The sequence below is a fragment of the Helianthus annuus genome, chromosome 12 (assembly GCF_002127325.2).
Source record: "Helianthus annuus cultivar XRQ/B chromosome 12, HanXRQr2.0-SUNRISE, whole genome shotgun sequence".
Taxonomy (NCBI): domain Eukaryota; kingdom Viridiplantae; phylum Streptophyta; class Magnoliopsida; order Asterales; family Asteraceae; genus Helianthus; species Helianthus annuus.
The window spans coordinates 9,167,516-9,177,776 of NC_035444.2; the positions used below are offsets into that span (position 1 = coordinate 9,167,516).

Genomic DNA, 10,261 nt, shown 5'->3' on the forward strand with positions numbered 1-10,261 from the left:
TGGAAGAGTCCGGTGTTCGTAGTAATTCGTGTGAGATGCAAACTGAGGAAGACTTGGAGGAAGGAGAGATCCAAAGGGTGCCGACCGGAAAAAAAGTTTCCGGTGACGATGGAGGTAATGAGTCATGTGGACCTGTTTTCGAAGCAGCGGATAATCAAAAGTCGCCGAATAATTGTGATGCTTTGGGGGAAGATCTGCATGGGGAATATGAGAGGACCTTTGGGTTTCCAAACCAGAATCATGATGAGGACGTTAGTGTGGCGGCTGACATGGGGAATAACTCTGGGACCCACGCGAATCAAGAAACTCCTCTAGATGTTGGGCCACTTGGGTCTACCAATACTCCTGGGCCGAACCCTCCCCCACCTTTGGGTAAAAGACCAAGAGACTTAAGAAGCCCACCCTCTATTGGGTCTGTTCAAGGACCTCAAACAAGAGCATGTCATGGTGACTCGAATATTAAATCCGGGCCTTTCGACCTAAATATTCCAGTGCGTCCCCGGTGCTCTTCATCTTCTTCCGCAGGTCTGTTTCAACATGAAAGCCATCATGTGGATCGAGGACCTCCTGAATATCGTGGATCTGGATCTGCAGGGCCACGGCCTCCTGGATCGTCTGGCTCAGTGGAAATAGATCCGGTTGCAAAGGAAGTTGAGGCGACCTCAAATGTTGGCGCTATTGTTGGTATCAATCTAGCGGGTTTTGAGGAAGATGCTAGGCATCTCATTCATGGTGAGGGTGTCCAAACTGGTTTCCAATGAATATACTATCAGCTAATCTCAGGGGAGTCGGGCAATCCCGCAAATTGGAGTGGATTCGTGGCTTGAAAACTTGTCATGGGGTTCATTTTCTTAGCATTCAGGAGTCTAAGCTGACCGATTCTTCCAGTTTCGCTTTCAATTTACTTTGGGGCAGGTCAGTGTTCAATTTAGCTGTGGTGGAGTCAGATGGAAGGTCTGGGGGGTTGATTTCTTTATGGAACCCAACAATTTTTTCTTGCATTGAAGTTATAAAGAGTAGACATTTTTTGTGTGTTTGTGGTAGACTCATTCCTACAGGCACTAGAATTAACTTGGTGAATGTTTATGCGCCGAATGACGCAACTGTAAGGAAGGGGTTGTGGAGAAGTCTGTTGGAATTACGCAACTCTCGACAAGGGTTATGGGTTTTTATGGGCGACTTTAACGATGTGCGGTGCCCAGAGGAACGACTAAATTCTGAATTTATCGCTTCTAATGCGGACGCGTTCAATGACTTTATTCTATCTGCAGCATTGAATGAATATGATATGGGTGGGGCACGCTTCACTTACATCTCGGATAATGGCAAGAAGCTAAGTAAACTTGATCGGTACCTTGTATGCCTTGGTTTTATTGAACAATGGCCTAGTGCATCGCTCCTCGCGCTAGACAAAGGTCACTCGGATCACAGGCCGCTTCTTTTGTCCATGGTTCCGTCCGATTTTGGGCACGTGCCTTTCAGATTTTATAACTCTTGGTTGGAAATGCAGGGGTTCTCGGAGTACGTTTTGGCAAGGTGTAATCATTTTGTCTTTGGTGGGCCAGCTGACCTTGGGTTAGCTACTAAGCTAAGATGGCTAAAAAATAGAATAAAGGATTGGGTTGGGGCTGAAAAGAAAAAAAAGGAGGAGATGTATTGTGTCAAACAGAAGCGGGTCGTTGAATTGGAACTCATTGCCGAAGAGAGGCCCCTTTCATGTGCAGAATTAGAACAAAGGCTGGATTACAAACAATTCATGTTGGAGCTCGATCGCCAAAAAGAATTAGACACGCGCCAAAAATCACGGGTGAGATGGGCGATTGATGGCGACGAAAACACGAGTTTATTTCACTCAATCATGAATGCAAACACTAGTTCTAATCGTATAAATGGTGTGTTTATTGGGGATGAATGGGTGTCGAACCCGGTGGTCATCAAGCAACAATTCTTTGATTTTTATCACAATTTATTTACCGAGCCAATGGCGGTAAGGCCTCCTATTATATGTCCTCATCTTTCATCGTTGGCAGTGGAAGACGCTGAATTTTTAATTAGACCATTCACCTTGGTGGAAATTAAGGAAGCGGTCTGGGATTGTGACGGGGACCGAGCCCCCGGCCCTGACGGTTTTAATTTTAAATTCCTCAAGCATTTTTGGAGTGGGTTACAACATGATTTTCTCAAAGTGTTCGAGGAATTCTTTGCCAACCCGAATATTAATAGGAGTTGCTCGTCATCTTTTATTGCATTGATTCCTAAGGTGAAGGACCCGTTGAGGCCCTCGGATTATCGGCCTATCAGCCTTATTGGTTGCATAAATAAGGTAATCTCTAAAGTTCTCGTCAATAGGTTAAAAAGCGTGATTGGTAAACTTATTTCTGAGGAGCAAACAGCCTTTTTATCTGGGAGAAACATCACTGATGGGCCGTTGATTCTAAATGAACTAATTGCTTGGATGAAGATGAAAAAGAAAGCGGGAATGATCTTTAAAATTGATATTCACAAGGCGTATGATTCTTTAAACTGGGGTTTTCTAAACTCTATAATGGAGCAAATGGGGTTCCCATTGAAGTGGCGTGGGTGGGTTATGGCAACTCTCCGTTCGGCTCGAGCATCCGTTCTAGTAAATGGCTCTCCAACAATGGAGTTCGAGTGCTCCAGGGGACTACGACAAGGGGACCCGTTGTCTCCTTTTCTTTTTCTTATTTCCATGGAAGCTTTGTCTGGGGTTATCAAGAAAGCGTCTGAGGTGGGCCTTTTTCATGGGATCCGGTGTAGTAATATGGGTATGTCTATAACTCATTTATTATATGCGGATGATGTGGTATTTGTTGGAGATTGGTCTATAGCAAATGCCTTAAATCTAAAAAGACTTCTAAGGTGTTTCTATTTAACTTCCGGTCTCAAGGCAAATCTTGCAAAGTGTAGTCTCTATGGTGTAGGGGTTGGGGAGACGGAAGTGATTGACATGGCAAATGTGTTGCAGTGTAGGGCCGGATTTTTTCCATTTAAGTATCTCGGTTTATATGTTGGGGCAAATATGAACCTAATAAAAAATTGGAAACCTATAGTTGATCTTTTCAAGAATAGGTTATCCATTTGGAAAGCGAGGAAATTATCATATGGCGGTAGGATTACTCTTTTAAAGTCAGTTTTGAGCTCATTGCCGACATACTTCTTCTCGCTCTATAAGGCTCCCTCTCTAGTCTTGAACGAACTTGAACGTCTAAGGAGGGTTTTCTTTTGGGGTGGATCAGAGGTTGAGTCAAAAATGAGTTGGTTGGCTTGGCACAAGGTTGTGGCTCCGGTTGAGTATGGTGGGTTGGGTTTCGGAACACTACGGGATGCTAATCTCGCCATGCTCGCCAAGTGGTGGTGGCGGTTTAAAATAGAAAAGAATGGGCTTTGGAGAAAAGTTATTTGGGATATCCATCGTAGTTCGAGGTCATGGTCATACATTCCAGCAAAAATCTCTATTGCGGGTCCTTGGAAGCAAATTTTCAATATATACTCGCATCTAGCTAATTTGGGGGTCGATTTGATCAAAGCTATAAAAGGGGAGGTGCAGGCCGGGGCTGAGGTTTCCTTCTGGCTCGATGTTTGGGCTAGTGCTGAGCCTCTTGCAGTTCTATTTCCTAATTTGTTTCAACTGGAACAACAAAAGCGATGTTGTGTGGCTGCTCGGGTTGGGGCCGGGGTGAACGGGTCGGGTGGGAATTGGATGTGGAAGCGCTCGGTGTCCAGTCTTGAGGAACTTCTGGAGCTGCAGCAGCTAAATGCTCTTTTACAGGGCGTAGTGTTATCATCAAGTGCAGATCGGTGGATATGGGAGCTCGATAGCTCCGGTTGTTTCTCTGTTCGTAGTATAAAAAAAATCCTCCAAGTGGCGAATCGGGAAATTCCTAATTATGTGGTGGAATGGAATAACTGGATCCCTAAAAAGGTCGGCGTAGTAGCTTGGCGAGCCGAAAAGGAGAGGCTGCCAACAAGAGAAGCTCTTTCGAAGCTCGGTATCTCGGTTCTTAGAAAAGAATGCTTGTTCTGTGGGGAGTATGAGGAAACTTGTGACCATATTTTTGTTTCTTGCGGGTTCGCCCAAGCGGTATGGCAGATTGTTTATCAGTGGTGTAAGCATCCAGCTTTCATTGCGTTCAGTCTACGCGATATTCTGGAACAACACAGATTTATCAGAAGTACAAACAAAAAACGTAAGGCTTTTCATGCTATTAGTTTGACTACCATCTGGAGTATTTGGAGGACACGAAATGAAATGGTGTACTCGGGTCGCCCGGCATCTATCGCGAAGGTTATTGAGGAAGTGAAGACTATGAGCTTTAATTGGATTAAATACCGGTCGAAGTCCTCAGTAACATGGGAACAATGGGGGAGGTTTGATGTAACTTGAGTAGTTTGTAGTTTGGTTTGGTGAGAGTGCTGGGCTTTATTTGGTCTCAGCCTTTGGTCTGTTTTCTGTTTTCTGTACATTGGTGAATGTATGTATGGTTGGTGCTAGCATCTAGCTAGTTTTTATTAATAATATCTTTATGTTGGCCGTTCAAAAAAAAAAAAATACAACTTATTCTCTCTCATCTTATAAGAAAAATTGTTCCACATCAAATCAATATTGATACACACATTAACACAACCAGAACATGTATCTAATACAAAATAATTTATTTATTTTATCTAAAATGTATTAGATTTAATTCGAAAGATGCAGGTAGAGGTCAGCACATGTTTTACATTGATCAAAGACCATAAAAATGTTGTTGGGTTCATTACCGTACCGGTACTTGGTGTAAAATGATGAAAAGATTGATTTCTCATTAACAAAGAGCACCCATATATACACACGATACATACTGAGAAAAGGAAACTATCCTACCTATTTTTTTTTGAAAGGTGAGGATCAAGAACTCGCGTATGTCGGGAGATGTAGACTATGTTGTCTTAACCGGGCCCACGCTACAGAGCCCCCACGCCGACCAACCGACATCAACCCCTCGATGAGAAACCCCTATCACCCAGGTAAACCCGGAGGGGAAAACTCACCCGTCAAGACTCGAACCTGGGTTGCCCCATGCCTTATCTTTCCGTGGCCACCACTGGGCTATCCAGTGATGGTTAACTATCCTACCTATTCTAAAGGAAATATATTGACAGCTATTTTACAGCCTTAAACAAATATAATATAATAATATTGACAGCTAATACACCCCCGCAGTCGAAGCCGAAGATGGATGTAGGCATAGACTGGAGCGAAAACGAGCAAATAACTGGCGAGGGAGACTTTTTGTGAAGATGTCGGCATATTGAAAATCTGCTGGTATATGTAGCACACGAACTGCTCCGATGCGAACCTTCTCTCTTACAAAGTGAATGTCGAGTTCAACGTGCTTTGTTCTTTGATGTTGAACAGGATTTTCAGACAGATATACCGCAGACACATTATCGCAATAAACGAGTGTTGCTTTGCAGGTTGGAACATGTAGTTCTAGCAATAAATTTCGTATCCAGCTTGTTTCAGCAACCGCATTTGCAACTCCTCTATACTCCGCGACTCGATCTTGAAATGGTTGGTTGCCTTTTTGACGACCATGACACGATGTTATCCCCTAAAAATACACAATACCTGGATGTAGAATGGCGTGAATCCGGACACCCCCCCCCCCAATCGGCGTCCGAGTATGCGATGAGTTGCTGTGATCAAGAGGGAGAAATGTATAGGCCATGATCAATGGTACCTTTGACGTAACGAAGGACACGTTTAAGAAAGTGGAGATGGGGATCACGTGGGGCGTGCATGAATAAGCAAATTTGTTGTACCGCATAAGTTAAATCTGGTCTAGTGAAGGTAAGATACTGCAACGCTCCTGCTAATTGTCTATATAATGTGCCATCAGGTAATAGGTTTCCACTTGTAGCACTTAACTTAGACGACGTGTCGACTGGAGTGGCGGAAGGCTTACAATCTGACATGTTCGCACGAGCTAAGATTTCACTTGCTTACTTTTCCTGTGAGAGAAGTAGACCCCCGTTTTTATGAGTGACCGTAATCCCGAGAAAATGATGAAGTTGGCCGAGATCAGACATGCGGAATTCTTGGGATAATAGTTTGATAATGTGACGAAGAAGGGACCCATCAGATGCTGTTAAGATTATATCATCCACGTACAGTAGCATGTAGGCTGTTTGATTACCCTTTCGATAGACAAAAAGTGAGTTATCACTAATGGTACTGTGGAAACCGCATTTGGTGACATAAGTTGCAAACCTATCAAACCACGCCCTCGGAGCTTGTTTTAACCCGTATAAAGATTTGGATAGTTTGCAAACGTAGTTCGGATGATGAGAATCCGTGAAGCCCGGAGGTTGAAACATGTATACCGTCTCATTTAAGTCACCGTGAAGGAATGCATTTTTAACATCAAGTTGGTGTATAGGCCATCCTCGAGAGATGGCTAGGCTGAGGACTGTGCGTATGGTGGTAGGTTTTACCACCGGGCTGAAAGTTTCATCACAATCAACACCAATTTGCTGACTTTTACCATTAACCACTAGACGAGCCTTGTATCTTTGAAGCGTTCCGTCAGCATTGAACTTGTGATGAAAGAGCCACATGCATCTGATGATATTAGTGTTTGGAGGTCTAGGAACTAAAACCCATGTTTTATTGTCTATTAAAGCGCGATATTCCTCAGTCATGGCGGCATACCAATTAGGATCAGTAAGGGCCTTAACGTGGGAGGTGGGAATAGGAGATAATGGGTTATTCGTTTGAGTGTGAAGGTTGAGAGGAATGCGAGGTTTGGTGACACCAGCTTTGGATCGTGTGGTCATGTGGTGTTGTGGCGGAAGTGGCGGTGTTGGTGTTGGTGGTGGATGGTGAGTACCGTGTGTGGTTTGGGAATTAGAGGTAGCATCGGAATGGATGGGAACAGTAGTATTGGGTTGTGGCAGGTCGCGAGACGCCCGCTGGTAATGGATACCAAAACGAGCAGGGTTGTTTTGGGCCGTTTGGGCAGTTTGAGAAAATTGCTGATATAAAGTAGGCTAGTCAGTTTGTGGAGGCTGCTGATGTGAAGTAGGCTGGAAGGTGGAGGTATCTGGTGGATGAGAGGTGGGTTGGATATTCGGCTCGTGGGGCTGGAAAATGAGTGGAGACGGGTCTGGTTGGAGAAAGGCGTAATCAGATGGAGCTGGGGTATGATGTTTGGAAAATGGGAAAATGGATTCGTCAAATGTTACGTGCCTTGAGAATATGACTTTTCCTGAGGAGAGATCTAAACATCGATAGCCTCGATAATCGGCTGGATACCCGAGAAAGACACACCGGGTGGAGCGAATGGTCAATTTGTGAGGTCGGGTAGACGATGTATTTGGGTAACACACGCAACCGAAGACCCGTAGGTGATCATAAGAATGATGTTTTAGGTATAACGCCGATGTGGGTGTTTGGAAGTTTAAAAGTTTAGTAGGTAGAATATTATGTAGGTAGCATACGGTGTGAAGCGCCTCGACCCAAAACGTGGGCGGGAGAGACGCATGTGTGAGGAGGGTGAGCATGATATCGTTGAGTCTCCGAATCATGTGTTCCGATTTCCCATATTTTGTTGAGAAGTTTGAGGACACGCGAAACGGAATTGGAGACCATTTTGAGAGGCAAATGCTTTGAATATATGATTATCAAACTCTCCTCCTAAATCACACTGAAAGGTTTTTATGACCAATTTAAATTGAGTTTTAATATATGCATGAAAGTTGGCAAATTTTGTGAAAGTTTCTGATTTAAACTTGAGAGGGAACATCCAAGTGTATTGAGTGTAATCATCTATGAGAACCATGTAATATTTATAACCTGTTTTGCTCAAAACTGGTGAAGTCCACAAGTCGCAATGTATAATATCAAATGGCAAAACAGTACTAGAATTTGAAATTGAAAAGGGCAAACGTTTGTGCTTCGATAGTTGGCAAGAATTGCAAACTAGATTCTTAGCACGCTTATTACATGAGATAACTTTATTGGAAATAAGGAAATCAAAAACTGGAACACCGGGGTGACCTAAACGATCATGCCACGGTTCTTGGGACGATGAAACAAAAGCAGCAGATTCAGCGGGTGTTGTAACTGGATAAGTAAGCGGGTAGAGGCGACTTGAGCTATTGTGGCGGGAGATGATCTTCCCACTCGGGTATTCCTTCACAGAGAAACCATAAGGATCAAAGTCAACAGAAACATAATTATCAACAGTAAATTTGCGAACAGAGATAAGATTTTTTATAATTTTAGGTGTGTAGAGGATATTTTTAAGGTGGAGGTCTCGGTTTTGAGTAGAAAGGGTGGAGTGTCCAGATCCAAGGACTGGCATGCGCGCACCATTACCTACAGAAATCGAGCCAATAGAACAATAAGGCATAGGATTAGTAATGTTACCTTGATCTCCAGTGAGGTGGTTAGTGGCTCCAGAATCCATGAACCATTGGGCATCTTCAGTGTTCATGGTCATAGCATGCAAGGCTTCTCCAATTTGTGTGGGCTGAAGTGGATCAAAGCCATTAACTTCGTTGACCTGGGCCTGATTAAATTCACCAAGATGGGCTTGGGGTGAAGGTTCATTTGGCTATGAGAAACCAGGGGGTTTACTTGGGCCTGCTCCATGGTTAGATGGTTGTCCCCATGGTGCGGATTGGGTCGCCCATGGCTGGGCCCATCCTGATTGGGTAGGGAATGGGCATGGCGGAGGAGCCCAATAGGCCCAGTAGGGTGGGGTGTTGCGGTTGGCAGACCATGGTATAGGTTGGGCTTGGGTTTGAGGCTGATGATGTGGCTGGGTTTTGCCTCGTGGCCCACTGATTGTAGGCTGTTGAGTTTGGGGTCGACGAGAGTTATTGGTCCTGGATCCTCCTCTCCTGCGGTTGGACTGATCAAACCTCTGCGGCTCATTTGTAACAGCAGCAAGTGCCGCCGGAGTGGACAAGTTTTCCCTTGCAGTTTGACGTTGGTGTTCTAACTGTAGCATATTACAGGCTGTTTCCTAAGTGGGTAAGCTTTGATTTATGTAAGCCCCAACAACATCATATTCCACCGGTAGTCCTCTAACGAGTTAAAGAACAAGTCTCTCATCATTAGCAGGACAGTCAACGTCATTAAGCTGACCCGCCAGATCTTTGAGTTTCTGGCAGTAGCTTTCGAGTGACGGCATGCTCTTGAGCGTGAGGTTGTTAAATTCGTGTTCAAGGGCAGCCGCTCTGGCCCCTTTATTGTTCAGAAAAATGGACTTGATGCGAGTCCAAGCAGCAAAGGCCGTTGAATCACTGTCCAAGACGCGAACCAAAAGGTCGTCTGACAAGGATCCGTAGATCCATTGAAGGACGATTACGTCTATTTCAGACCATTGAGCATAGTCTGGATCTTCTTTACCTGGTGCCATCGATATGGCTCATTACTTTGTATCCCCTTGCATGCAACTGGAACAGCTTGACCCATGATGAATACGAGACCTTCACACCGTCGAGAACCCGCACCTTTCGTTGGATGTCGGTGACAGTATAGACTGGATGGAGGGGTTTTGGTGGGTTGGATGTTGCATCAGACTTATCTCCCATCGTAATGGTGGAAATGGTATTAGCAATACAAAAGGAGGAAGGGAAAAGAAAAAAAGAGGGCAGTGATTTTGGCTAGGGTTAGGCTCAGAACCTATGCTCTGATAACCATGTAAAATGGTGAAAAGATTGATTTCTCATTAACAAAGAGCACCCATGTATACACACAATACATACTGAGAAAAGGAAACTATCCTACATTCCTACCTATTCTAAAGGAAATATATTGACAGCTATTTTACAGCCTTAAACAAATATAATATAATAATATTGACAGCTAATACTTGGTATAGTACCGGTATCGATGTTGTTTGGTTGGTATCAGTACAATACCGGTAATTGTTAAAGTTTACGATTCCAAGAAAAACATACCAATGAATATCAGTACCAGTCCGTCAATATCAATTTGGTAGTGATACGGTACCAATACTCAGTATAGTTTACATGCCAAAAATGCATTTGAATACAACTCTCTTTTCAATAAAATTTATATCGAAATGTTAAAAAAAACTAAACATAAAACAGTTATGTACTATCAACCCAAGGTTCAACTATTTTTCCAAGTGGATACTAACAACCAATTATGATGAACATGTTGAACATTATCACCTTATGTATGAATTTTGTTAGTTGAATGTATGTTTTATGGATGATATGT

General features: G+C 43.7%; 1 long non-coding RNA gene across 1 annotated transcript; it reads right to left on the bottom strand.

Moving 5' to 3' along the window:
- Nucleotides 1-7,877: 7,877 nt before the first annotated feature.
- LOC118484776 lies at nucleotides 7,878-9,772 on the bottom strand. Its single transcript, XR_004874424.1, has 2 exons — nucleotides 8,435-9,772; nucleotides 7,878-8,198 (listed from the first exon to the last, which is right to left on the bottom strand). It is a non-coding gene; the product is annotated as an uncharacterized LOC118484776 (long non-coding RNA).
- Nucleotides 9,773-10,261: the final 489 nt, after the last annotated feature.